At 39.0% G+C, this 27059-nt stretch overlaps 2 long non-coding RNA genes across 2 annotated transcripts in view; both read right to left on the bottom strand.

Moving 5' to 3' along the window:
• The window catches only part of LOC108519552 (uncharacterized), an 84266-nt gene extending 62873 nt beyond the window's left edge, over window positions 1–21393 (bottom strand). The window contains exon 1 of the long non-coding RNA XR_001882654.1: window positions 21135–21393. This is a non-coding gene — a long non-coding RNA (uncharacterized LOC108519552). The remainder of the gene's footprint in view (window positions 1–21134) is intronic.
• The window catches only part of LOC108519549 (uncharacterized), a 91545-nt gene that overhangs the window by 63408 nt on the left and 1078 nt on the right, over window positions 1–27059 (bottom strand). Inside the window, exon 2 of the long non-coding RNA XR_001882653.1 lies at window positions 26433–26590. This is a non-coding gene — a long non-coding RNA (uncharacterized LOC108519549). The remainder of the gene's footprint in view (window positions 1–26432; window positions 26591–27059) is intronic.

The following is a 27059-nucleotide window of genomic DNA, read 5'->3' as shown; positions in this document are numbered from 1 at the left end:
GGGGAGGAAGGGAGGGAGGGAGCGGAGGGAGGGAGGGGAGGGCAGGGAAGGGAAGGCAAGGGAGGGAGTAAGGAAGGAAACCTTATTATGTACTATTATTATTCCAGTACCCATTTTACCAGTAAAGAAACTCAGGTATGGAGAAAGAAGATCTTGGTGGCTCAAGATCACAGGATAGATTTGCACTCAACTCTAACTGAGCCCAGAGCCAGAGGTTTTCCCACTGTGCTAAATAACACACCAGAACAAATATTTTAAACCAAAGCATTCGTGGGTGTAGATGGTGTTGAGTTTTGGGATATCTCACACACTCCAAGGTTTCCTATCCAAACTATTTATGTTTTCTTATTTTAAAACTGCTGATACTTAGAAGCAATATAATCTCTTCCTTTCTCTTTCACTTAACATTCAAATAACCAGATTATTGCCTTTGGAGAGGCCTCCTATATCTAATAAATATTTAAATACACGTCTTTAAAACAAGAAAGTTGCCTAACCCAAAGTTCCATCTCTGACAAGAGTTCACTCCTGGTTTGCAGCACTAACTCCTGTATGTCTGGTCAACACATGGATCTAGAAGCAACAGATTATACCAGAGGCAGAGGCTCTAGGAACAAAGCAGTCTAAGAAGAATGTCATATTTTTGTTAGGCAATGTTTTTCCTTTAGATAAATATAACCAGGAACAACACAATCTTTACTTTTTAAATAATATTTAAAGATGATAAAATTCTCACGGAAACATCTAAGCATTGAGTGGATAGAACAGACTCTTATTTCCCCCTGAGTAGCTAGAACAGTCTCTCATGTGAGCACCTAAACACCTATTTAGATCATTTAAATGCTATACACGTCAAAACACTCCAACCTCACACTTCCTTTGAAGTCACGACAATCAGTTTTTTCTTAGTGTCATTTTTTAGCTTTGCTATGGCACTTCACTTTTGACAAGTGTTTTATAATTATTTCTACTCTTAGTTAACTCGTAGTTATTCATTTGCATGCAGTTAACTTTCCCAAGGAAATATAGATTTTTTGGCAAAAATGAACGTACCCATAACCAAGAGGTTCATACATCAGAATTGCAGATAATTGTGTACCCACAGGACAAATAAGGTCGATAGGCAGGTAGGTAGGTAGGTAGACAGACAGACAGACATAAGAAACTAACTCCAAGAACCAGTATCATTCTTGTATTCTTGTCTTGCTGGAATTATCAGTCACATCCCTATGTTGCCAATAAGAACATGAACAAATGAGAGACTGGTATTCACATGTGAATTAATATTGATGGAGGAGTAAGTGACTGTGGCAGACACTGCTAGTTATCAGCCAGTGCCCGTTCTCTTTTTTCCTTTAAGTATAGGATCCCCCACTGCCCATCTAGACAGTATATTGCCCAGCCTCCCTTCCAGCCAGAAGTAGTAACATGAAGTTCAGGCCAATGGAATGTGAACAGAAGTGTTGTGTGTAGCTGCTGAGTCACCTACTTAATGATAAAGCTCCTTGCCATGGACCTCCTCTGCCCTCTTCCCTTTGGCTGAGAAATGTCAATAATTAACACAGCTACCCCGGATGTCTAAAATGGAAGCCACATGTTCAACATGGCAAAGCTGACTCACCAGCCCAGATCCTCAAATGAACTCATAGGACAGAGCCACTGCCACATGTTCAACATGGCAGAGCTGACTCACCAGCCCAGATCCTCAAACGAACTCATAGGACAGAGCCACTGCATTTCTGGGTCTCTGTTACAGCAATTTAGCCTGTATCACAACTAATGGAGTAAACAAATAAGGAGGGAAAATATATATATAAACACATACACAAACACATACACTATGAGACTGGTTTGACTAGCTCTTGATAACAAGGGTAGGTAATGATTAAGAGGAATTTTAACGGAAAGTAGCTGGAAACATGACAGAAATGATTCTAGATTAAAGTAAGAACAAACTTCTAACTAAATACAAATAGAAAGTCCTATAAAATATATTTTATACCATTACAAATGTAAAACAACTTCAAATAAATTAACAATTCTCTACTGAAGTTGAGACGCTCATAGAGCATAAAACAAATGCACCAGCGTCCAAGATTTCCTATCATGTTGATGGTAGGCCTGAGTCTGTTAAGCTCCCAGAAGGCAGGAATAATATCTTGTTCATTTTTGTATCCTCTCCCTTCTTCCTATCTTGACTCTAATATGTTGGTAAGCACCAACATCTTAGAATCATTTAAAGATTAAAAACAAATGCATGCTCTTCAGAATTCATTGCTGTTACCTTCATCACAATAATCCTCAACTTCTGCCATTTTCTGGTTTTGAGAAACACGAGCATATTTTTTAATATTTAGAGCTATTGTAGAATCTATAAAAACTTCGAGCTATAGAACATTAATATTTTTAGATGTAGAATTAACAAACATTTATTCAACATTGAGTTTATGCCTGGCTCTGTGTTTGCTTCCACATAATGCTTAAAGTTAGTATCATCACCTCCGTTTTTAAAATGAAGAAACGAAAATACAGATTAAAGTGATCTGCCCAAACTTATACAGCTAGTACACAGCAAAGCTTAGACTGGAATTCAGGCTTCCTGCGTTACAGTTTAGTTCTGTTTCTTTTTGTTTTGAGACAGAGTCCTGCTCCGTCACCCAGGCTGGAGTGCACTGGTGCGATCTTGGCTCACTGCAAGCTCCGCCTCCCGGGTTCACGCCATTCTCCTGCCTCAGCCTCCTGAGTAGCTGAGACTACAGGCGCCCGCCGCCATGCCCGGCTAATTTTTTGTATTTTTAGTAGAGACAGGGTTTCACCGTGTTAGCCAGGATGGTCTCGATCTCCTGACCTTGTGATTTACCTGCCTCAGCCTCCCTGGGATTACAGGCATGAGCCACCACGCCCGGCCAGTTCTGTTTCTGAGAGGTCTATTCCATTGTCTCATCCTTTTATGATACATTTCTACATATCAAATATTAGACTAAACAACAACAAAACACACACAAACAAAACACCTGCCAGCATAGTAATGACTGCTATGTACTCATGAACAGGAAAATATAGACATATATACTGTCCTAGACAGTATATCAGGATCAGGAAGGACTACAGGTAAACAAGCAGAGTAATTCCTCTGAATAAAAATAGGAAAACTTTCCAAGACGAAAATGAGCAACTGGATAGCACCATTAACATTTACATCTTATCCACTTTTGAAAACTATTACTTAATTCAACATAATTCTTCACTATTGGTCTAACCAGAACCTGTTTGGATTCAAAGACACCAACAAATATGATAAGAATAGATATGCCAAGGTTAAGGAGTATCCAGCTATATATTTAGGACCGCGAGTGGTTGAATTAATTGCACATCTTCCCATAAAACTTCACACTTTCTTAAGATTCCATGTGCTCAGTTTAATACCCCTTGATCTGAAAAGGTCCAGGGGGAAGAAAGTTAGCAAGTTTTGAATCTCCAGTTTGTTGTTTTGTTTGCTTATTATTTGTTATTGAAATTGGCTGTACTTAAAGCTAAAGAAAGTTACAGAGAAATGAGACTGAGACAACCAATGCAGTGAGTTATTTACGCAGTTCTTGGCCCTGATAATGGAAACATAACAGTATCTAAGAATTTCAGGTGCTAAGTAATTAACAACTTGGTCTCACGTCTCTGAGATTAAACTTCTCACTGTCCAGATAAGAACATTTGATGTGAGACCACAGGCAAGGCTTCCTAAAGGAAATTAGAGTTGGAGATGTTAAAATCCACAATTCCCAGTAGTGTCATGACATGGCTTATAGCAGTGACTTTCACCTTTTCCTAACCAAAAACATGACTCTAATCAAGAAGTAATCCCATACCCTTTACCCACTCATGTGCTAAGGGCAATTTTGCCTTTCACAGAAGAGAGCTTTAAGAGTTTTAAATAAACACAATAAAGTATTCCCAGTAGTGAGTTAAATGCGATATTACAGGCCTTCCTCCAACTGTATACTTAAATAAGGGTGGGGCTAGGAGATCAATGTAGGGAAATAGCTGGATCACATGGAAAGACCTATGTGGGAGGCGCTTTGTTTGATGGACCCAGTGAGCACAGAGTCCCCTCTCATTCAGGGTATCTAGAGCACACCATTGATTCTTAGTGCCTCTGATGAAGTTTCTGCTTCAATGGGACAACGGCTTTCTATCAAAGAGTGTCATAACATCTTATAAAAGACTGTCATAACACAGAACCCTTCTAATTGGTGTGGAGAGCTCTGCAAGAGCACAGTAGTTGTAAGCCATAGCATCACCTCTCTTTAGGGAGCGGGAACAAAATTTAATACACAGGGCGACAGAGAGATAATTAATTGCCTTCTTTGCAACCTACCACTCTACTGCCAATGGGATCACTGTGACAAGTTATGAAATTCAAGTCAAAATATTTAACTCAGCCACTTACTCAAGTGGTAGACCCAATTTTAGGCACCCCACAGTTAGGGTGCTCATAAAGAAAAGTCTTCTTTTCATTATTCTGCAGTAGCACATGTAACTGTTGGCATCTATGGGTGTTCTGTTGCCTCTATGAAGGATATATCTGTCTGTAAAGTACACTCATATATTTCTTTCAGTGTAAGGAAGGAATGAGGAATACAGAGAATTATAATAAGCTGAATAGTTCCAGGAAAAATGCAAGAACTAGATCAAAAATGAGAAAAGATTAGTACTGAAAGTCTTCAAAAATAACCTGATACAAAGTGGTCCAATCAAAAGGGTGTAAGAGGATGAATTAGCCAGTTTTCCCAAAAGAAATGATTACACCAACTGGATCCACAGCTCCTGGAAGATGATAGGCCGCCCTAATAAAGTCTAAGGATGTGAATTATACAACCAAGGCAGGAAATTCTGTGACCTAAGATTCAAGGGTCAGAGCAGAGGACAGGAGGCCCTAGGGAATGAGTTGGAAGTAGGAAAGGGGAGGAAGGAAGGAAGAAAGTTGTGTCTCTGTATTGATTAAGCCAGGGTCTTCACCTCCTCACTGGGTCAAGGCTGACAGAGCCAGGTTACAGGATTTTTTTTTGAGAGGTAACATCTCCCTAATGAGAATATACAGAAAGTATTTCCTGCTATGTGTTAAGATTCGCAAACAATAAAATACACTTATTTTGAGTACACAGTTTGATATGTTTAGATAAATGTATGCATCCATGTAATCATCACCACAGTCCAGATATATAACATTCCCATCATTCCAAAAGTTTCCTCAAGCCCTCTACACTACCACCCCCAACCCCTAGGCAACCATTCATCTACCTTCTATTACCGTCAATCATTGCCTCTTATTGATTTCCATATAAGTGAAGTTCTGCTTTATATATGCTTTTTGTGCCTATCTTTTGTTAAGAAAAATTTTTATATTCATTTGTACTGTTTATAGCAGTAGTTCACTCCTCTGTATCGCTTCATAGAATTTCACTGCATGAATACACTATATTTATCCATTTACCTGCTGATGGACACTTCAATTGTTTCCAGATTTTGCTTCCAGATTTTTGGCCATTATGAATAGTTACTATGAACATTTGTACACACATCTTTGTGTGGACATGTTTTGATTTCACTCGCCTAGCAGTGGATTGCTGAATTGTATGGCAAAAAAAGTGAATATTTTAACTTCATAAGAAACTGCCAAGCCATTTCCAAAGTGGCTGAATCACTCTACATTCCCACCAGTGATGTGTGAGAGTTCCCTCACGTCACATCCTCGTCAGCACTCAATATTGTCTGCCTTTAATTTTAGCCATTACAGTGTATGTATGGTAGTACCTCATCATTGGTTTAATTTGCATTTTCCTGATAAATAATGTGGAGCATCTTTTTATATGCTTATTGACCATGCATATATCTTCTTTTGCTGAAGTGTCTGTTAAAATCTCTTATTTTTTAAATTGAGTTGGTTCTTGCTATGTTGACTTCAATGTTTTTCTAAGAATGACAGCACTTCTCATCAATTTTATTTCGAGCTAGTAATTTGAGGCTCTCTAATGGCACTGCCAGGCTAAAAAATTGCTAGGCAAAGTTCAAGTGAAAGGGTCAAAAATGGATGGAATGCATAAATCAGATCATATCACTCTCCTGCTGAAAAATCTGCCAATGACTTTCCATGGCAATTAAAATAAAATCTAAACTCTTTATCTTGGTCCCTAAAGCCCCACGTGATTTGACCTCTCCATCCCTCTCCTACTTCATCTCTTGCCATCTCCCCTCACAACCACGCTCCTGACACCTGCCTTTCTTTTTGTCCCTTAAACACATGTATTTGCTCCTGACGTTATCGCCTCTGCCTGGAATTCTACTCATGGAGAGCTTGATGTGCTGCCTCCTTCTAATGATTCAGTCTCAACTTTAACAACAGGGCTTCCCCACCTAATCCTGATAAACAGCACCCCTCAGTTCCTCTGTATGTTAGCATTTGTCACTACCTGAAATTATTTTATATTTTTATATGTGTTTATTGTCTGTTTCTTCCCATTATAATTCAGGCTTTATGAATACAGAAACTTTGCCTGGGTCATTGATTCATCTCTGGAACCTATAAGTGATGCCAAGAATATAATATCAGCTCACTGGCTATTTTTTTTTAGGATAGTTGGTTCTCTTCCTTCTCACCTGTTTCTCCCAACAAAAGTTCCCAGCCTCTAGCATCAGAGCAGCCTTTGCTGGAGTCATAGAAGCCATCACTAGAGTATGCACCAAATGGATTCAATTTGAAGGCATCATCACCTCCCTCAGTCAATCACAGGTAAGAGCAATTTGACTTGTAAGATGAGATGAGTAAGAGAAAGGGAGGCAGCTTTCCGTCAGAGGAGGGAAAAAGGACATTTCAGGTATTATTTTATAGACAATAAGTCTCTTTTTTTGGGTGGCCTCGAGTTTCTGGGGCATTATCTCTTCTCATTGTGGCAAAAGCTTTCAGTGTTCACAATGTTTTGATTGTTTCCTCTGAACCTCTTCAGTGGCAGAAAGCTTCAGCTTGCTTTCCAGGCCAGGTTCCCATCTGTCACTTCTAACCCTCATTTTTATTTCTTCTAATTCATGATCTGATCACTTTGATCCTTTGTAAAATATTTTAACTCCATTTATTTTAATTCAGATTGGAAATGTAGAGCAAACATGGTGTTTTGGTTTTGGTTTTGGTTTCAGTTTTTTCTCCTGTCCCTCTGGGTTTCCCATCTTTTTCTCCTGGTCACTTAAAAATATGATAGATTAAATAGATTGATTGATAGAGACAGAGAGAAAGACATCCATATATTATTTGTGTTCTTGTTCGAGAGCATCTTTCAAGGCCCTCATGGCTGGTGACCACACAGAACCACTTTCCTATTTCCTAAGTGTTATTTTTCCAATGCCAAATCTGGAAAGCACACATTCTCTGCCCATGTCCCAACTAATGAACCAAGCTTCCTCTGCTTCCAATTATTATAATCTCTAAAGCCACAGGCCTTCTCTTTACGTGTTAAGTAATAAATCAAAATAAAATTAAATAAAACCATTCCCAAGTTTTGAGTCAACTTCATACATATATAACACTTCCTAAATTACATGAAGCCTTTTCCTTTAAGACCCCCCTCTGTAGAATTGATTTGTGAATTTAATCATCCATTTTGTTTTATTTATATTTTTTAGATGGAGTCTCGCTCTGTCACCCAGACTGGAGTGCAATGGTGCTATCTCAGTTCACTGCAACCTCTGCCTCCTGGGTTCAAGCAATTCTACCTCAACCTCCAAGTAGCTGGGATTACAGGCATGCACCACCACACCGGCTAATTTTTGTATTTTTGGTCGAGACAGGGTTTCACTATGTTGGCCAGGCTGGTCTTGAACTCCTGACCTCAAGTGTTTCACCTGCCTCGGCCTCCCAAAGTGCTGGGATTACAGGCGTGAGCTACTGCACTTGGCCTATTCATCAATTTTATAAGTAATTAGTGAAAACGTAGCATATGCTAGGTGTGGGTATAGGTAGGAGGGGGAGGCTAACACATTCAAGAAAGAGTATACAGTTGCCACTTCTAAGTGCTTTTGTTCTTAATGATGTACTAAGCAATTACACATTGTATGTTGTATTAGGGTTTTCGACAAAAACAGAAGCAATAGGATATGTATATAAACAGAGATTTAAGGAAGTGGCTTGCATGATGGAGGAGGCTGGCAAGTCCAAATTCTGCAGGGTCGGCCAGCAGGCTGGAGACTGCACATGTTTATTAGCCATTTAGATATCCTCTTTTACGAAGTGCCTGCTCAAGTCTTTTGCCCATTTTCTATTGGGTTACTTTTCATCAGTTTGGATGAGTTCTTTATAAATTTTTGATATGAGTTTTTTGTAGGGTATGTATTAATATTTTGCAAATAACTTCTCCCACTCTCTGGCTTGCTTTTTCAGCCTCTTTGTGTTGCCTTTTGCTGAACAAAAGTTCTTAATTTTAACTTAGTCATATTTATCTATCTTTTCCTTTAGCTTTAGTGCATTTTAAGTTCTGTTTTTTAAATCCTTGCACTCTCAAGGTCATGAAGATATTCTTCTTTGTTTTCTTCTAGAAATTTTATTTTTTACTTCTTGCAGACATTTAATTTTCACATTTATAACTATAATCAACCTGAAATTGACATTTCCATATGATATGAGGTACTTATAAAGTAAAACATAGATACAGAAAATATCACGAGGCAAATGTATAGCTTAATGAATTATTATGAGTCAAACACCACCCACGTCAAGAAATGGAACTTAACACATGCACTCATATGTTCATTGCAGCACTATTCACAGTATCAAAGACATGGACTCAACCTAGCTGCCCATCAACAGTGAATTGGATGAAGAACACGTGGTACATATACATCATGGAATACTATGCAACCACAAAATGAATGAAATCATGTCCTTTGTAGCAACGTGGATGCAGCTGGAGGCCATTATCCCAAGCAAATTAACAGAGGAACAGAAGACCAAATACCACATGTTCTCACTTACAAAAAGAAGAAACAATACATACTGGGAACTACTGGGTGGGGAGGGAAGAAAGGGGACAAGTGTTGAAAAACTAACTGATGGGCAGTGTGCTCACTACCTGGGTGACAGGATCAACTGTACCCCAAACCTCAGCATAATGCAATATACCCAGGTAACAAACCTGCACATGTATCCCCTGAACCTAAAATACAGATTGAAATTTTTGGAAGGAAGGAAGGAAGGAAGGAAGGAAGGAAGGAAGGAAGGAAGGAAGGAGGGAAGGAGGGAAGGAGGGAAGGAGGGAAGGAGGGAAGGAGGGAAGGAGGGAAGGAGGGAAGGAGGGAAGGAAGGAAGGAATTTTTAGAAGAGACTGTTATGTTGCAATTAAAATTATGTTTATGAAGAGCGGGGAAAAAAAAAAAAAAGAAATAGAACTTTGCCTGCCAGTACTGGAGCTCCTCCAGGTGCCCCTTCCCAATTTCAATCCTCTCCCAGAAGCTGACTGTTGAATGCTGTCAGAATTCTCTCATATCGTGCCAAAATGGCCAGGAGTTTATACCTCACCTCATTCCGTCATTGCATGTGGGCTGCCCTGGGAAGGTATGATCCCAAGAAGGCAGCTCTCTGCAGCTGAGACAGCTCCTGAAGTAGCTAACAGATCCTTGCAGCTAGGCAGCAAGTCTTCCCTGGGTGGCACATCTCCATCCCTCACACACCATGTCACCTAGTTTTGTTATAAATACTGTCTACTGCAACTTCATTTGAAATCACACTGAACCTACCTAGATAAATTTGGAAGAATTTACATCTTTACAATATTTAGTTTTCCAGGCCAGGTGTGGTGGCTCATGCCTATAATCCTAGCACTTTGGGAGGCCAAGGTGGGTGGATCACTTGAGATCTGGAGTTCAAGACCAGCCTAACATGGTGAAACCCCATCTCTACTAAAAACACAAAATATTGCTGGGCGTGGTGGCGGGTGCCTCTGTAATCGTAGCTACTTGGGAGTCTGAGGCTCGAGAATCACTTAAACCTGGGGGGCAGAGGTTGCAGTGAGCCGAGATTGAGCAACTGCACTCCAGCCTAGGTGACAGAGCAAGACTCTCTGACTCATCAAAAAAAAAAAAAATTACTTTTCCAATACATAAAATGGCATGTCTCTTCACTTAGTTTTATAGTTTTATAATGTTTTATAGAGAAGACTTACACATCTTTTGCTAGATTTTCTTCTAGTTATCTAATGTTTTGATGATATTGTGTTATTTTAAAAACTTTATTTTCCAATTGTTTACTGCGTTTTATATTGACATCATATATAAGGTCCTTTCTAGATTTACTCATTACTTCTAACAGTTTTTCTGCAGATTTGTTTGGATTTTCTACACACATAATCATGCCACTTGCAAATAATGAAAGATTTATGTTTGTTTATTTATTTATTTTGTTTATTTAATTTTAATTTTATAACTTTTATTTTATTTGCCTTTTTCTCTGTTGAGGATTCCCAGAAAGTGTTGAATAGTATTGATGAAAGCAGTCTGTCTCATTCCTGATATCAAAGAAAAAGCTTTCAATATTTCACCAATATGTATGAAGTTGCTATAGGGTTTTTTTTTTTTTTTTTTTTGAGATAGAGTCTTGCTCTGTTGTCCAGGCTGGAGTGCAGTGGCATGGTCTCAGCTCACTGCAAACCCCACCTCCCAAGTTCAAGTGATTCTCTGCCTGCCTCAGCCTCCCGAGTAGCTGGGACCACAGGCGTGCGCCACCACACCTCGCTAATTTTTTGTCTTTTGAAGACACATATTTTCACATTAAAGAAGTTACCTCTATTCCTAAGTTTTCTTAATAATCATTGAATTTTGTCAAATGTTTGTTCTGTATCTTCTAAAATAATCATATTTTTTCTTTATTCTTTCATGTTATAATTTACCTTAATATTTTTAATATTAAAGCAACTTTGGTGTAAAAGTAACTTGATTGAGATATAGATATTGTTTTATAAATCAATAGATTTGATTTGCAAATGTTTTATCTAGAATTTTTGCATCTTAGTTCACAGAAAGATTGGGTGTACTTTCTTACAATGTCTTTGTTACGTTTGGGTATGAAGGTTATGTTGGCCTTATAAAACACGTTAAGAATAATTACTTTTTTTCTACTCTCTGGGATAATTTAAGAATGATGCTTTTTTAAATGAAGGTTGGAGCATCTAGGCTTAGAGATTTCCATTTGGGAAGATATTCAACTTATTTTAATGGCTATAAGACTACTCGGATTTTCCATATCTTGTTGTATTATTTTTGCTAAGCTGTTATTTTCCAGCACTTTGTCCATTTTATCTACATCTTCAAAATTATTCACATAAAGTTCTTTGTAATATCATCTTATTTTCTTATTGATTTTGTAGAATCTGCAGTGATGTCTTCTTTTTCATTTCTGATTTTATTTTGTGGCTTCACTCTTTCTTTCCCTGATCAGTCTTGCTAGAAGCTTATCGATTTGTTAATCTTTTCAAATAATCAGATTTGGCATTTTTATTCTATTGTATGTTTGTTTTTTACTTCTTTAATTTCTGTTTTCATCTTCATTTTTTTCCTTTTTTTACATTCTCTGGGCCCAATTTTCTGTAGCATTTCTAATTTCTTTAAAATGGATACTTTGATCATGACTTTTTCAGTGAAATAATGTAAGCATTTTAAGGCTAAAAATTTTCCTTTCTGCATGGTTTTAGTTATATTCTACAATAAGTTGTGCTATATCATATTTTTATTATCATTCAGTTGAAAGTATTTTCTACTTTTCATTGTACTGTCTTCTTTGACCCTTGTGTAATTAAGTAGTGTATTTCCAAAGATTTGGGCATTTTATTGTTATCACTCTGTTATTATCTAGCTTAACTGCACTGAGGCCTAAGAACATATCTGTAAATTCTTATCTTGTAAAATGTGTCAAGAAATGCTATATGGCTCTGCATATGTGCAATATTGATGATGTTCCATGCTCTGCAGTTGCTGGTTACAGTATTCTATCTGTGGATAACATTGATTTTGTTAGTTTCATTAATCATATTAATAAATCTTCTATATACTTAGAGTTTTGTGAGGTTCATCTTTTAGTTCTATCAATTACTGATGGACATGTTTTGGAGTTTCTCACTATGATTCTGGAGTTTCTCACTATGATTCCATTTCTCATTTAGTTCTAAAAAATTTGCTTCCTATATTTGGGACCTAGGCTATTAGATGCATACAATTTTATAATCGCTTTATTTGAGGGTTATTTGACCCTTTATCATTTTAAAATGTCTTTTTTTCACTTATAGTGTTTGTTTTTGGTTGATATCAGAATAACTCCTTTTGCTTAGGTTTTCTATGGTATTTGTTTTATTTATTTATTTATTTATTTATTTATTTTAATTTTATTTTTTTTTGAGACGGCGTCTCACTCTGTTGCCCAGGCTGGAGTGCAATGGTACGATCTCGGCTCACTGCAACCTCCACCTCCCCAGTTGAAGCAATTCTGCCTCAGCCTCCCAAGTAGCTGGGACTCCAGGCATGTGACACTATGCTTGGCTAATTTTTGTATTTTTAGTAAAGACAGGGTTTCACCATGTCGGCCAGGATGGTCTTGATCTCTTGATCTTGTGATCTGCCCGCCTCAGCCTCCCAAAGTGCTGGGATTACAGGCATGAGCCACCACGCCCAGCCTTCTTTTAACTTTCAATCCTCCTTTGTATTTACATTCAAGACGTATCTCTTCTAAGCATAATAAAATTGGGCAGAGTTCATTTTTAATAAGGTTTGGCAACTTTTCTTTTTAAATTGGAGAATTTAGTCTATTAATATTGAATGTACTTGCAGATAAATTTGGGTTTATATTTACCAACTTGTTTGTTTTCCTGTTTTACTTACCATTTCTTCAACTTGTTTTACATTACTTTTTCTCTTCTTCTTGTCTTTAATGAATTACGTATATTGTTGTTCTATTTTCCCCTCTATTAACTTGTTAATTATATATTATTTTACTATTCTTTTAGTTGTTACCCTCCTTGACAGCATGCATTCTTGATTTTTTTTTTTTTAGAGTACAAACTAATTCTTTTATTATTCCCCAGATAATGTTAGGGTCCTTAGCATACTTTAACTCCATTTACCCCCGACCACCACCTTTTTTATCTTTTCATTGTACACACACTCACCATGCAGAATTCTCTAGTTATAATCATTTTTCCTTAATCCTTTTGACTTTTCAAGGCACACAATTCTATAATCAGAAAATAGGGACAATTTTACCTTTAATTTCCCAAGATTCGTGCTTCTTTTTAAACTAAACTTTAAACAACTTAAAGGAAAATGTTAAACATTGTGAAACATGGTATAATCCTACAATGTAATATTATTCAGCCATAAAAAATAATGAAGTGCTGATAAATACTACAGTCATGGATGAACCTTGCAAACATTAAGTGAAGGAAGCCAGTCACAAAAGACCAAATATTGTATGATTACTTTTATACTGAAGTCCAGAATAAAGAGATCTATGGAGACAGAAAATAGATGAATGGTTGCTTAAGGGTGGGGTAGAGGGAGGAATGTGGTAGGGGAGGGAGGTGGGATGGAAGGTACAAAACTTCTTTTTGAGGTGATGTCTAAAACTGATTGTGGTTGCACATTATCCATGAATGTATGGTATGTGAACTAGATATCAATACACCTCAAAAAAATAAGAACTGTCTACAGAATGAGAGAAAATTTTTGCAAACTATGCATCTGACAAAAGCCTACTATCCAGCATCTAGAAGGACCTTAAACAAATTTACAAGAAAAAAACAACCCCATTAAAAAGTGGGCAAAGGACATGAACAGACACTTTTCAAAAGAAGATATACATGTAGCCAAGAAGCATATGAAAAAAAGCTCAACATCACTGATCATTAGAGAAATACAAATCAAAACCACAATGAGATAGTATTTTACAACAGTCCAAATGGCTATTACTAAAAAGTCAAAAAATAACAGGTGCTGGTGAGGTTGCAGAGAAAAGGGAACACTTATGCACTGTTGGTGGGAGTGTAAATTAGTTCAACCATTATGGAGACAGTGTAGCTACTCCTCGAAGACCTAAAAATGGAACTACAATTTGACCCAGCAATCCCATTACTGGGTATACACCCAAAGAAATATAAATCATTGTATCATAAAGACACATGAACATGTATGTTCGTTGCAGCACTATTCACAATAGCAAAGACATAGAATCAACCTAAGTTGATTATCCTTAGCAAAATAATGCAGGAACAGAAAACCAAATACTGCATGTTCTCGCTTATAAGAGCTAAATAGTGAGAACACAGGGACATATAGATGGAAACAACACACACTGTGGCCTACTGGAGGGTGAAGGGTGGGAGGAGGGAGAGAATCAGGAAAAATAACTAATGGGTACTATGCTTAATACCTGGGTGATGAAATAATCTGTAAACAAACCCCCATGACATGAGTTTTCCAATATAACAAACCTACACATGTACCCCTGAACTTAAAAAACAGAGTTGGGATAACCTGAATCTTTGGCTTGTCCCTGACTTTTAAAAAGCTAGAATTTCAGTTACGTACGATTTTGGTTATAGGTTTCAATAGCCAATCATTTTGCTCTAAGGCCTCACTCACAAAAGTTTGTGCTTTGATATATATGGTAAGGAGACAGGAACACTGAAAACTGCATCTTCCAGACTCTCTTCCGACTAGCTTCCAGTATGTTCTGCCAATGGAAGGCACTGGGAGAAGACTGGAAGACTGGAGGATGGAAGAAGCCATCCTCTTCCTATTTCTGGTTTCTGATGGTATATCTGATAGCGGCAGCAGCTGCAAGGACAGTCTAAACTTGATGCAGCGGCGACAGTAATACCAAAAGCAGCGGTAGCCAACAGCAGCAGCAACAGTGGGATGGCAGCTGAGGTTCCTGGATTCTGTCCAGCAGCTGACTCTTAAAGCAGGAGCCTCTGTGGCATGATGCCCTGACTGCTGGAAACCTGTGACTTGAATACTAGTTGTTGACAGCAGTTACTTTTTTCAGTAAACTTGTCTTCCTCCAGTCCTAGTTTAGGATCCCCCACAAAAGCAGAGCCTGATATAGGGACATTAGTACAGTAATGTACTTGAAGTGAGGGAGTGGAGAGATGAGACAGAGACAGAGGAAAAGACAATAAAGGGTACATTGATGAGCTATTACTACTGAGGGCAACTGGGGCTCCATTCCCCTTGGGGATCCTCAGAGGAACTGTGTACCATGCATACCGGAATGCCTCCTTATTGAGTTTTAACCCCGGTGGCTGATAGTTCTCTTTGGGGACACTAAATCCCCCGCACTCCTGGGCTGCTCCCGCATGCAGGCTGAGCAAGCTCCCAGGGCTTGGGAAAGTCTGAGACAGAAGAAATAACAGACTGGCTGTGGTGAAGTCAGAACCCACCCTTGCCCCATGCGATGTGGGCAGGGCACTAAGGCATCTTTGTATGGAAGTTTTATATGTTGTTTTCTTTGAGCATCAGAGTGATTATAAAATGCATTGTGAAGTTTTGAAATATTTAAAATAGTATCTCCTTCATTGAAGTTTTAAGGAATTGGTTTGTAAAACTATGAATCCAGTGCTTTTCTGGAGGTAGATCTTTGATGACTTTTTACATTTCAAGATGTGCCTTCTTTTACTGCATTTAAATCAACTACAGAAATAGGGTGTGATTAGTTGGAGCCCGAATAATTGACCAGATAACTAGAGGCTGTAAAATCTGCAATTATTTTTGCACCAATCTAATAAAAAGAAATCACAAAGCAAAATTTTCAACTGGGTTAGCTGCAGGCAGATATAGATCATAGACATAGATTTGGATTTTAAATGTGCTCATCTCTATCAAGCAAAAGAATACAGAAAGAGTACCCAGAGATCCTGCCCACCAAAAAGGCCATAAAGAGTTGCCCAATTCCTCAGTTAATAATATTCACTGAGGATAACTGAATTAGTCATGCTTGGTATTTCTGATATAGCACATCAGGGCACATAGAATATTCTCTATATGAATAAATAGAGAAATATACCTGAGGAAAGAGACAGCAAAGGTAGAGAGATCCCTGGGGTGCAAACAAAAGATACTTATAGTTAGAGAAAGTTCATTTTTTTCTTATTTTAAAAAACAAGTTATTTAAGATTTTGCATGAGATGTTTTGACTTTCCCTTCAGTGCAAAACCATTTTTCCCTCAAATGATTTACCTAATAGACATGAAGAACTGCTATCAAGGCTTTGCTCATGCAGTTACAACAGTGAGAAAATTATTTTACATCAGCTGCTGACAACTAGTCCCCCTCTCAGGGGCACATAATGAGAGAACTGTCAGGCAGATGAGTGTCCAGCGCGGAAATATTTAATTAATGAGCTCTTGTCTTGCCTCTAGGTAATTCTTCACAGTCCTAAGGATAGAGAGAGAGCACCCTCTGATCAATCCAGGGAATTAAAAAAACACACACATTCACTGCTGAAAGAATTTCAGTTTTCATTTTTTTAAAAAATCCAAGTTACCTATAAAATTTCATGGACTTATTTTTTTAACATGCTTAAACTTTTAAAGGAGGAGACTGCATTATGATCTAGACTTAGCATTTCATATTTTAGATCTTAGGTCTTTAAGGAAAAATATAACAGAAAGCTACTATGAATTCATTCCCATTTTTAATAACTGTAATTTAGTCATTTAAACGGCACTTCCATAGATTAGAAAACAGTAGCGCAATACGTGGGAGATATTTATTCAGTGCATTCACAGTGTCTGCTGTGTGTTCTAGAGCCACAGATCCCTGTAATACATTTCCACAGTCCCCAGTTTTGGAACCACCCCATACTTCAGACTGGAACAATGCCAGGTTGCTCTGGAATCCTGTTTTCTTGTATCAAGGCCTTTTGACTCTTTCTTGGAGAATCTTAACCTCTGGTCATGAGCTTGCATGTTCCCTTTAAGAATAACATAGAGCATCTCATTCCTAGAAAGAGCTTCTTCCCTCTGTTGTTGCTGTTCTACAACAAAAGCCTGGGGCTTGAGGGCAGGTGGGGAAGGGGAACTGAGAAGGTGAGGTGGGGGTGCAGAGTGGAATTCAGGGAGGTGTCAGACTAAAAGCCAGATCTCTGGGTTTCTAATGCAATGCTCCCGCCTTTAAACTAAGTAAGCAGAGAAAGCATTAAAAGAGTGGCTGGGCCTAAGTGTCTCCAGGATTTTTCCATCACCATATTCCCCTTGTCCACCAATCCACAGCCCACAAAAATTTATTTTACTCCTGGTGACATTAATAGAATATGTTATTTTTTTATTTGCACAAATTTGTGGGGTACATCAGACATTTTGTTACACATAATGGGTACTGAGTGACTCAGGGTATTTGGGGTGTCCGTCACCTGCATACAATACATGTTTGTTAAGCATGATCATCCTACTCTGCTATCAAACATTGAATTTATTCCTTCTATCTTACTGTATGTTTGTGCCTTTTAGCCCACTTCTCTTCATAACAGCATATTTTAAAGATAGAATCCACCATAGTTGTAACTCCTGGAAACTGACTCTGGCTTCTTCTGGTATATTTTTAGCATGTTTAAATCAAATTGTAGTATCACTCTCGACTTCATCTAATATTCTAGAATTCCTACAGATTACAGGTATCCATTTTTGTAATATTAATCAGTTATCTACTTAATACATTTAGAATAATATAAGATCGTTCTATTTAAGTAAAGGCTAGGGATATTAAAATTAATTTTATAGGAGAACATTCTGAAGATTATTCTAAAAAAACATGAAGATGATCACCTGACATGACAATGAATTAACCCTGTGTAAAAATATTGGGGCAAAATGGAAGTTTATAATTTATTAAAAAAGAAAGTAAGAGAACATTATATCTTGTAAAGCATTAATGAAAGCCTCGTTAGCAAAATTATATGACTAAAGAATTCAGGCATATCATTCGCAACACAAAAATACTGCAGATCCTGTACCTACTACAAATGGCATCCAGGTGACCAAGGCTGGTGTTCTCAGAATGTCACCGTGGCTGGTGTCTGTTTTGACTGGTCAGCATCCATGCCATGTTAATTATTAAATATTTTAATATTATTCTTGCAAGTCTCCCCAAAATAACCTCAGTATCTGTTCTGTTCCCAATGGTCTTTAGCAACAGTTGCGAAGCACCCTCCTGCTACAGTAAAGAATTCTCCTTTATATCAAATCTAAATTACTTCTGTATTAGGCCTTTTAATTTCAAGTAGCAGAAATGATACAAATTAGCTTGAGCATAAAGGGACTTTATTGGCTTGTGTTCCTGGATAGAGCTGGCCTCCAGAATTCAAAGTACATCATCTAGTCATCCTTGTTCTCTCTCCTCCTTCTCCTTTCCTCTTTCTGCAGCTCTCAACGAATTGACTTCCTTGCCTCCTCCTGAAGCCAGGCTTCTCCTAGGTATATGAGTTGGGAGCAGGAGAACCAAATTCCAGATAGGAATCATATCTAGTCAAATCTGGATCACATGACAACCACTCCTATGCAGAAGGTAGAAGGAATGTGATGTGGAAGGTACTGTCTTTGGCAATCCCACACCCAAGCAGGATGAGGAAGGGAAGGAGTCCTGCCACTCCCAGCAGGCCTCACATCAGCAGCATTAGTAGCTGGTGAGAAATGCAGAATCTGGAGCTGCATCCCAGACCCACCAAATCAGAATCCAGAGCTGCATCCCAGATCCACCAAATCAGAATCCAGAGTTCAACAAGATCCCCAGCTGACTCCCATGCACTTTATAAATGGAGAAGGTTTTTCTCCTGGGAAAGGTGCCGTGAAGGATGACATCATTACAGAAAGGGGAAGGAGGAAAAAAACAGATGTTCACTCACACACAACTGTGATGCCACACAATTTCCTTTTGATTAGTCTTCAGTAAAAAATGATGAACTAATTATTATTCTAAGTATCACAAACATCAATACTCATTTTAAAACACAGGCCAGGTACAATGGCTCACCCCTGTAATTCCAGCACTTTGGAAGGCTGAGGCAGGCAGATAACTTGAGGCCAGGAGTTAGAGACAAGCCTAGCCAACATGACGAAAACCCATCTCCACTAAAAATATGAAAATTAGCTGGGCATGGTGATGCACGCCTATAGTCCCAGTTACTCAGGAGGCTGAGACATGAGAATCACTTGAACCCAGAAGGCAGAGCTTGCAGTGAGCTGAGATCATGCCACTGCACTCCAGCCTGGGAGACAGAGTGAGACTCTGTCTCAAAAACAAACAAAACATCTGTAGGTCTCCCTATAGTTTCTTGTTCTTTATAATTCCTATTCTCCTTTATCAAGGCTAGCAGCTAACTTAGCTATTTTTAGTCTCACTTTTTATTTTAGAAATTATTTGCTATATAATGGCCAGGCACAGTGGCTCACATCTATAATCCCAGCACTTTGGGAGGCCAAGGCAGGTGGATCACTTGTGGCCAGGAGTTTGAGACCAGCCTGGCCAACATAGCGAAACCATGTCTCTACTAAAAATACAAAAATTAGCCAGGCATGGCAGCATGCACCTGTGGTCCCAGCTACTCAGGAGGCTGAGGCATGAGACTCGCTTGAACCCAGGAGGTGGAGGCTGCAGTGAGCCGAGATCGTGCCACCGCACTCTAGCCTGGCTGATGGAGTGAGACTCTGTCTCCAAAAAAAAAAAAAAAAAAGAGAGAGAGAGAGAGAGAGAGAAAGAAAGAAATTATTTGCTATATAAGGATTGTTGTTAGGAGGAAATCAACACTATAACTGTTTGTTTCTGCCTTTGACCCTGGTTAAATTACTCTATATCTTGCCAGCATACCTGCTTGCTATTGATAGGGGTAGCACAACCTAGTAGTTATGAGCATGGATCTGAAGCTAGGGGCTGGTTTAAATCATGATCTACCACTTACTAACTATGTTTCTTACCTCTCTTACCTTGATTTCTCATCTGTAAAAGGGGCTCATCATAGTTGTGAGGAGAATTAAGTGAACTAATATTTGTGCGTGGTATGCAGTAACCACTACGTATGTTTTTGAAACAAATAAATGTTGTTGGAGTGAAACCACCCAACACATCTCTAATGCTGCTTTGTGACTAATGGATTAAGTGAGCACTTTGAAAATATATATATTACTTGAGTGATTAAATTGCCAAGCTTCCCATTTCATTTACATCTTATTTCCATTTCTAGTGAATCACTCCTTCTAAGCACAAGGTTGTGAAAGGAAATCTTCTACACTAATAATAGCATTACAAGCTACTATAACCAAGGCTTACTTACATGTTATCACCAAAGCTCCAATAAATTTCTCAATTTAAATATTAAAGTAAAAATCAGTCAATGATCTGTTAGCTGGAAAATATTTGGGGTGAAAGAGTGATTACCACTAAAAAATAGATTGAAGTCATTGTTGCTTTTAGAGCCTAGATAAATGCAAAGATCTGTTATTCTAGGTAATTTACATACTCTCGCTGCCTCCTTTATGGGCTGCTGGAAAGATTAAAAGATTAATGTGTGAGAAGTGCTTAGAACAATGCCTGGCTCAAAGTAAGTAATCAGTAAATGCCAGTTCTTATGATCACAGGTATTCGGAATATAGGTCGCGGCGATCAGGAGTTATGATGACCATGGCAGGTGGCAATGCCCCAAAGCGCAAAAGATGTCAATTCCTCTTCCACATCCCCAGTCAACACGCACATTCCTCTCCACAACCAAGAGAAGTGGGCATTAAAGAAAGGAAGGGCAAGAGGAAAGACAATTCTAAAAGATCACCAAGGTGTATGGTCTGAATTATTTGGACTCGTTCTGCTGTGATCTTAGCCAATTGACCCTCTGCCCTAATTTCCCTACCTGAAAAAAAAAGGCCAATTTATTAAGGGCTTTTTGATGTGTGGGTGAAAGAGGCTGTTAACACTCAAAAGTATTATAGATTAACAATCTTTCTAACCATTTTAAATATTAGCAAATATTCCAGCTCACAAAGTGCCATGGTTTTAGTGGCCTGGAAAACGCTGCAATTTGTTCAAACATCAGTGGGTGTTATTTCTGGTTGTTAATCAGTACCATTTACCTTGAGAACCTGGAAAATGTGTGGACTGTGCAAGTGCGCCATCTGCTGGTCCTGGAGACTCTGCGCCTCAGGGCAGGGATGCTTGTCCAATGAGGCCGGCACAGGAGCTCCTTGGAGAGCAGCAAACCAGCCAAAGCTGTTCCCACCACCTCAGGTCCTGGTGCTGAATTATCACAGTGAACACGTTGCTTTCCCAAAGGCAGATGATGTGTTTGAGAGGGTATGTGTGTGATCTTTAAATAGTTTTGTCCTTTGTGCTTACATTATCATCTAGGAACAAAAGATAATTTATTGCATCTCAGAAATGAAACGACTCTGAGATAGCATCTATTTCAAATGCCTCATTTTACACGTGAGAAAAAAATGTGGTCCAAGAGTCAGACAATTTTCCCAAGTTACTCAGCCAGTAGTGGCAGGACAGGATCCCCAAAGCTCCTGCCTGGACACTTACTCTCACTACCTTGGAGAAGGTGAAGGAGGGCAGAGGAATCTGCCAAAATGAAGAAAACTTCCCAGCCAGTGTCCTGGGTCACTGCATACATCTTACTGACATGGGCACTTTAGCCATAGTTTGCAAAGAGCTTTAACTTCTCTTTTTATACCCATATAAAAACTTTCACCTCTGGTTGTAGCCAAAAGTCAAAGCCCTTTTATGCCCTATTGCACTTATGAAAGGGGAAAAATACAAGTAAGGATACTTTATCTTGTGATTATTTTCACTTCCTGAAAAGCCAAAGATCTAGCAGTTTAATCACAAAGTCTGTCCTGTCATTCAGCAGCAGATGCCAGCCTCTTGCCTGGCAGCCACCAGAATAGACACAAGAACCCAACAGGTCAGAAAGTCTACACTCTTATTTCTCTACCAGACAGAAGTCTCTCTTAGCTTATACAGGCCAACTATTTTTTTTTCATTGGTCTTAGTCCAATACTGACATATTTGCCTGGGTCACCTGCCAGTCAACCAGGAGCACTCATTCAACCGGGGTGTGGGTACAGAGAAACTCTAGTGCCATCCAACAGAGGGCAGTAGTGCACAGACACATAACCACCCTGCTCAGCTCTCTCCTATCAGAAAAAAGCGGGTGGGGGGCACAGGTGCATATTCTTACTGCTCTGACTGTGTTCTGAGAGTGGAGCCAAACATTTCTCAGACGCCAAAATCAATCTTAAAAGTCAATGATCTGACAAGGACAAATATTAATTACTAATTCCTGTTTCCCCCACTTCACGATGCTCAGCTTCATACTCTGCCCCTGAGCCTCCCAAACCAAAGTTATTTTACCACGTGACAGAGACACAAGCCTTGGATCCATCTAAAAACAAGGCTGACAAGTTTCTCACCACCTAGCAACACAAAAAAACTCTAAACACAATCCAAAGAATCCCCAAGGGAAACAGCTTCAAGAATCTTGAAAATCATACCTATTTTTGTTTGTAATGTGTGAAATTATTACAAGTATGTTCACCAAGAGGACTATTGATGGATGACTCACAATTTAGCTAAATTCAATGAACCACACACTGTGCCTATCCCAGTAGGTGACTCATGCATTTTTTATTTCAAGTATCAAGTGTTTGCCAAAAACAGTATTTAAAAAAAGTAATGAAAATTGTTCTGAAAGAGCTCATGAATAGGGTAGGACTACCCACCGACAGCCTCATTTGTGCTCTGACCACTTACATGGGATTTGGTGGGTCTGCTAGAGCAGTGCTCGACAGAGAGTGCGCTCCCCACAGCAACGCTGGCAGGCGGAGGGCAGCCTCTGCAACTCACCACGCGTGGTTGTCTCCCTCAAACCCACGTCTCAGCAAGGACTCTAAAGCCCAGTGATGTATATGTGTTGGGGGGGGTACATATAGGTTTTGCTAAAACATATTAAAAATAAATGCATACATACATTCAATTCCTGTTTGTCTTCTATTGAGCTTACCATTTCTCCCCCTACCTTTTGTAATTTAAGAAATCTAATTATCAGAGAAAAATGGAGGGAACAAAAGGTCACTGAGCAGAAATAATGAAAATGATTGCTGGTGAGGAACAGTTAAGGGGTGTAGACTTTATTCTGACCACTAGTGTTTTCGCATGCACCTGCTACTAGGCTATTCACAAAACCCTTGTTAAGATCCCCCCTTTCTCAGCCTGCTTTTCTGACCAGTCAAAGGAAAAGTTTTTAGGTCCCACTGACTTCCAAAAAAACCCTCAAGTTCACTGACCACCTAATAATACCCTTGTAAAGCTCAGAAAGACATTACTGCCTACTGATTTGGATGTTTTAATAAATATTTACAGCTTTGCGGTATTTCAAGGGGAAAGGATTTTAACACTTACAAATGCCTTTTCAAAGGATGTGAGGATGAGACAGAGTTCCCAGTGCTGTTAGTATTTATTGCTAAAGCTTACTCTTCTTTTACATCACAAACAGTGACCATTTTTCAGGTTATTTGTTGACTTTTTAGTTTGCTGATCATTGCAGGCAAATTATGATGAAGTGTACACTTTCCTTTAAGGTCCCAGGAGACTTTCCTCCCCCCACGCATTGTGGACATTGCTTCTTTCATAAGCAGGTTCTAAAAAGTAAGTGCAGGAGGAACTTAGTTGGCTGACCCAATGCTTTGCATTATATGGTCACTCCTTATAGGTTTCTGATCTCTTGTTGCTTAGCAACATCTACACAAATATAATTTCCATCCGGTAGTGAAATCAAGTATTTTTGGCCTCTGTCAACATCAAGATAAGCTGATATCTGGTGTCCCCACACAGCCAAGGATACTTGCTGCTGTTTTAAGAGATAGAAGAGGCTCTCTTCTTCTTGCATGCCTCTTCTATTTTCTGTTTATTAATTGCTGTATAACAAACTACCCCCAAAACATAGTGCCCTAAAAAAACTCCTCATACAGTCTGTAGTTTGCCAAGGCTCAGCTGGATGGCTATGACATTTGATCCTTCATGCAACTGCAGTAAGATGGCAGCAGGAGCTAGAGTCTTCTCAAAGCCAGACTAGGCTGGACATCCAAGATGGCTTCTTCCCTCAAGTGACTGGTGCCTGGGCTGGGATGGCTGGAGCCTGGGCTGGGATGGCTGAAGCAGCTGGAGACTGGGCAGACATCTCCCTTGCCACAGGGCTAGCTTGGGCTTCACAGCACTGGCTTGCAGGAGGTAAGGTGGGTAGAAGAGGCTATGGGACTGATCCACTCATGGGAAGGGATATGTTATCACTGAGCCTTGTTAAGAATTGCTTGTGCATGCTGATAATAAAAGGAAGACCAACTTTTAGTTGGTTTTAGCATACTTTTAAAATTCTTTATAGACAATGCATCCCTTTAATCTCTGTACTTTTAAGTGCCTTGGTACACCACTGCCTCACAGCATGGCTGTTTCAGAAAGTTGGACTTTTTGCCTCATGACTAGCCTCCCTCAGAGCCTTCCAGGAAGAAAGGCAAAATCTGTGAGCTTTCTTATGACCTAGCCTCAGAAGCCATATAGCACTGCATCCCCAGCACTGTGTGGGGGCAAAAGCAAGTTGGGAGGACTATCCTAGATTCACAGGGAGAAAATCAAACAAGTATGAGTGCTGGAAAGGAGGCTTCCCTGTGTGCCATCTTTGGAGATCAGTGACCACATTCTCCATTACCATTTGCTCCATGTGGTTCAGAACCATATGATGATTTAACCAAAGCTGGGGTTGACTACACTTCAACTAACTGGAACCTACTACAATAGTAAGTGACTTTGCTGAAAGAGATTTTGAATTCAGAATTTCACTGAGCCTTAGGATCCTCTGATTGAATTTTCCTTAACTATTTCTTGCTGAAATAACAGAACTTCTGGTACATAGGGCTGGCCTACTGCCATGACTTCTGAGTCAATCAATTTAACTCATGTTAGCCTCAGGCCAAAATTCTCGCAAATGGCTATATTCATACTCAATTCCATTTCTCATGTGTACTCATCTGACCAATTGGGAACTTTCCAGAGCCAGCTCTGGAGTCATAATTCAAAACTTTTCACAGAGGTTCTAGGCCAGCTGTGAATAGAATCTTCAGGTTTCCTGAACCCACAAACTATAGCCAACCTGGATGTCAAGACCCTACAGGCTTAACTATTTCTTAAAATAGCAATAGCAAGCCCTTCTTATGAGCCAGACACTGTTCTCTGCTTTACTAATAGTAACTCATCTAAAACTCATAACAACACTATGGGTAGTAACCATTATTATTCTTATTTACAGATGAGGAAACTAAGACCCAAAGAGGTTAAGGAATGTGTCTTCAATTCCAAAGATAGCAAGTAGAAGAAACATTACAGTCAGATTCCAGAACGCAAGCTCTTAATCATCACGGAATGATACTTCATAAGTTGTACAGTCAGTATGGCTGGCAATAAAGGACATTTATATAATTATGCACCATATCCTTGAAAAAAGTTCTTTTAGTCAACAATTAAATCAGCCAAATGTCTTAGACATTGTTTTAGTCCATTCAGGCTGCTATCACAAAATACTATAAAAGGGCTGGCTTATAACAACAGGAATTTCTCACAGTTCTGGAGGCTGGGATGTCCAAGGTCAAGGGACTGGCAGATTCAGTGTCTGCTGATGGTCTGCTTCCTGGTTCATAGACAGCACATTCTCACCACGTCCTCACATGGTGGAAGGGATGAATGAGTTCCCTTGGGCCTATTGTACAAGATTGCTAATCCCATTCACAAGGATTCTACCCTCACAACCTAATAACCTCCCAAAAGGCCCCACCTCCTAATATTATCACCTTGAGGGATAGAATTTCCACATATAAATTTGTAGGGGAGGAGACACAAACATTCAGACCATAGCAGACGTACTAAGGGATACTAATGATATGATTTGCTCCCCCAACACAAATAGTTCAATATGTTCTGGGAGAGGCAAGACTAACACCCAAACAGTAAATGAACAGTATCAGATGCTACCATATGTAAATAAGACCTGAACTGTGTGGTGATTTAGACTGCAATATTCAGCTGAGGTCAGAAAAGACATTGTGATGCTAGACACAGCACTTTTCCATTCAACCAAATCACAAAACTCGTATTTTTTTTTTTTCACACATGCAATGTCATTCATGCCTTACGGTCTCTGTATAACGACATGATTAAAACAGAGTGGTCCACTGAAAATCAGATCCACGGCATTACACAGCAGCCTGCCTTCAGTTGACTTTCCTCACGAAGAGGCTATCACTCTATACTCTTAGGATGCCGTGAAGCAATAACAAAGATGAATTGGTTTTTTAGATCTTTTCACAGGGGGCGTGACTTACTGTCCCAGAGAGCAGGTTTCTTGCAGAGGAAAAGCTGAGCCCTCAATTGATTCCTTTACTGAGGTAGAAGTGTGGATTGTCTCAGGGAATAAAGCACCCTAAGGGCTATCATATTCCAAGCTCCAAATCTGGCTCTTGCCTTAGGCTGGTCACTTAACCTGCAGACAGAGCAAAAAACTAAGGGTAAAGAACTTACAGGTAAATAACAACGTTCAAAACATATTTTTCTGTGGTACAAAAATACTAAACAGACACTGCATTTGGGTGAAAACTATCCTTCAAGAGAACTGACCTATTCAAATATATCTACTTAACGGAATTTCTGGGTTCAGAATTGAGTGTGTTTTAAATTAAGACCCATATTTTTACTAATGAAGCACGAACTGAAAAAAACAGCATTGGGAAGAGAAAAATCAGATGTGTAGCATGCAAGAAGACTGCTTTGCTGCCTCTGCGGGGGAAATAAAGTTATGAGCATCATGGTCAAATTCAGTTAATTCATTCCTATCACATCTAATAGGACTACTTGAAGAGAAATCACAAAGTGTCAGCAAATAATGATTCTTACTTCAATGGTAAATAAATACCTGTCACAATGATATTAAATTGCTCAAGAATAGACTCTGA

This window comes from Rhinopithecus bieti, unplaced genomic scaffold (genome assembly GCF_001698545.2).
Source record: "Rhinopithecus bieti isolate Rb0 unplaced genomic scaffold, ASM169854v2 scaffold_2435, whole genome shotgun sequence".
Lineage (NCBI taxonomy): Eukaryota > Metazoa > Chordata > Mammalia > Primates > Cercopithecidae > Rhinopithecus > Rhinopithecus bieti.
Note: the sequence above shows the minus strand (reverse complement) of the source record. Positions and strands in the feature narration are given on the sequence as shown.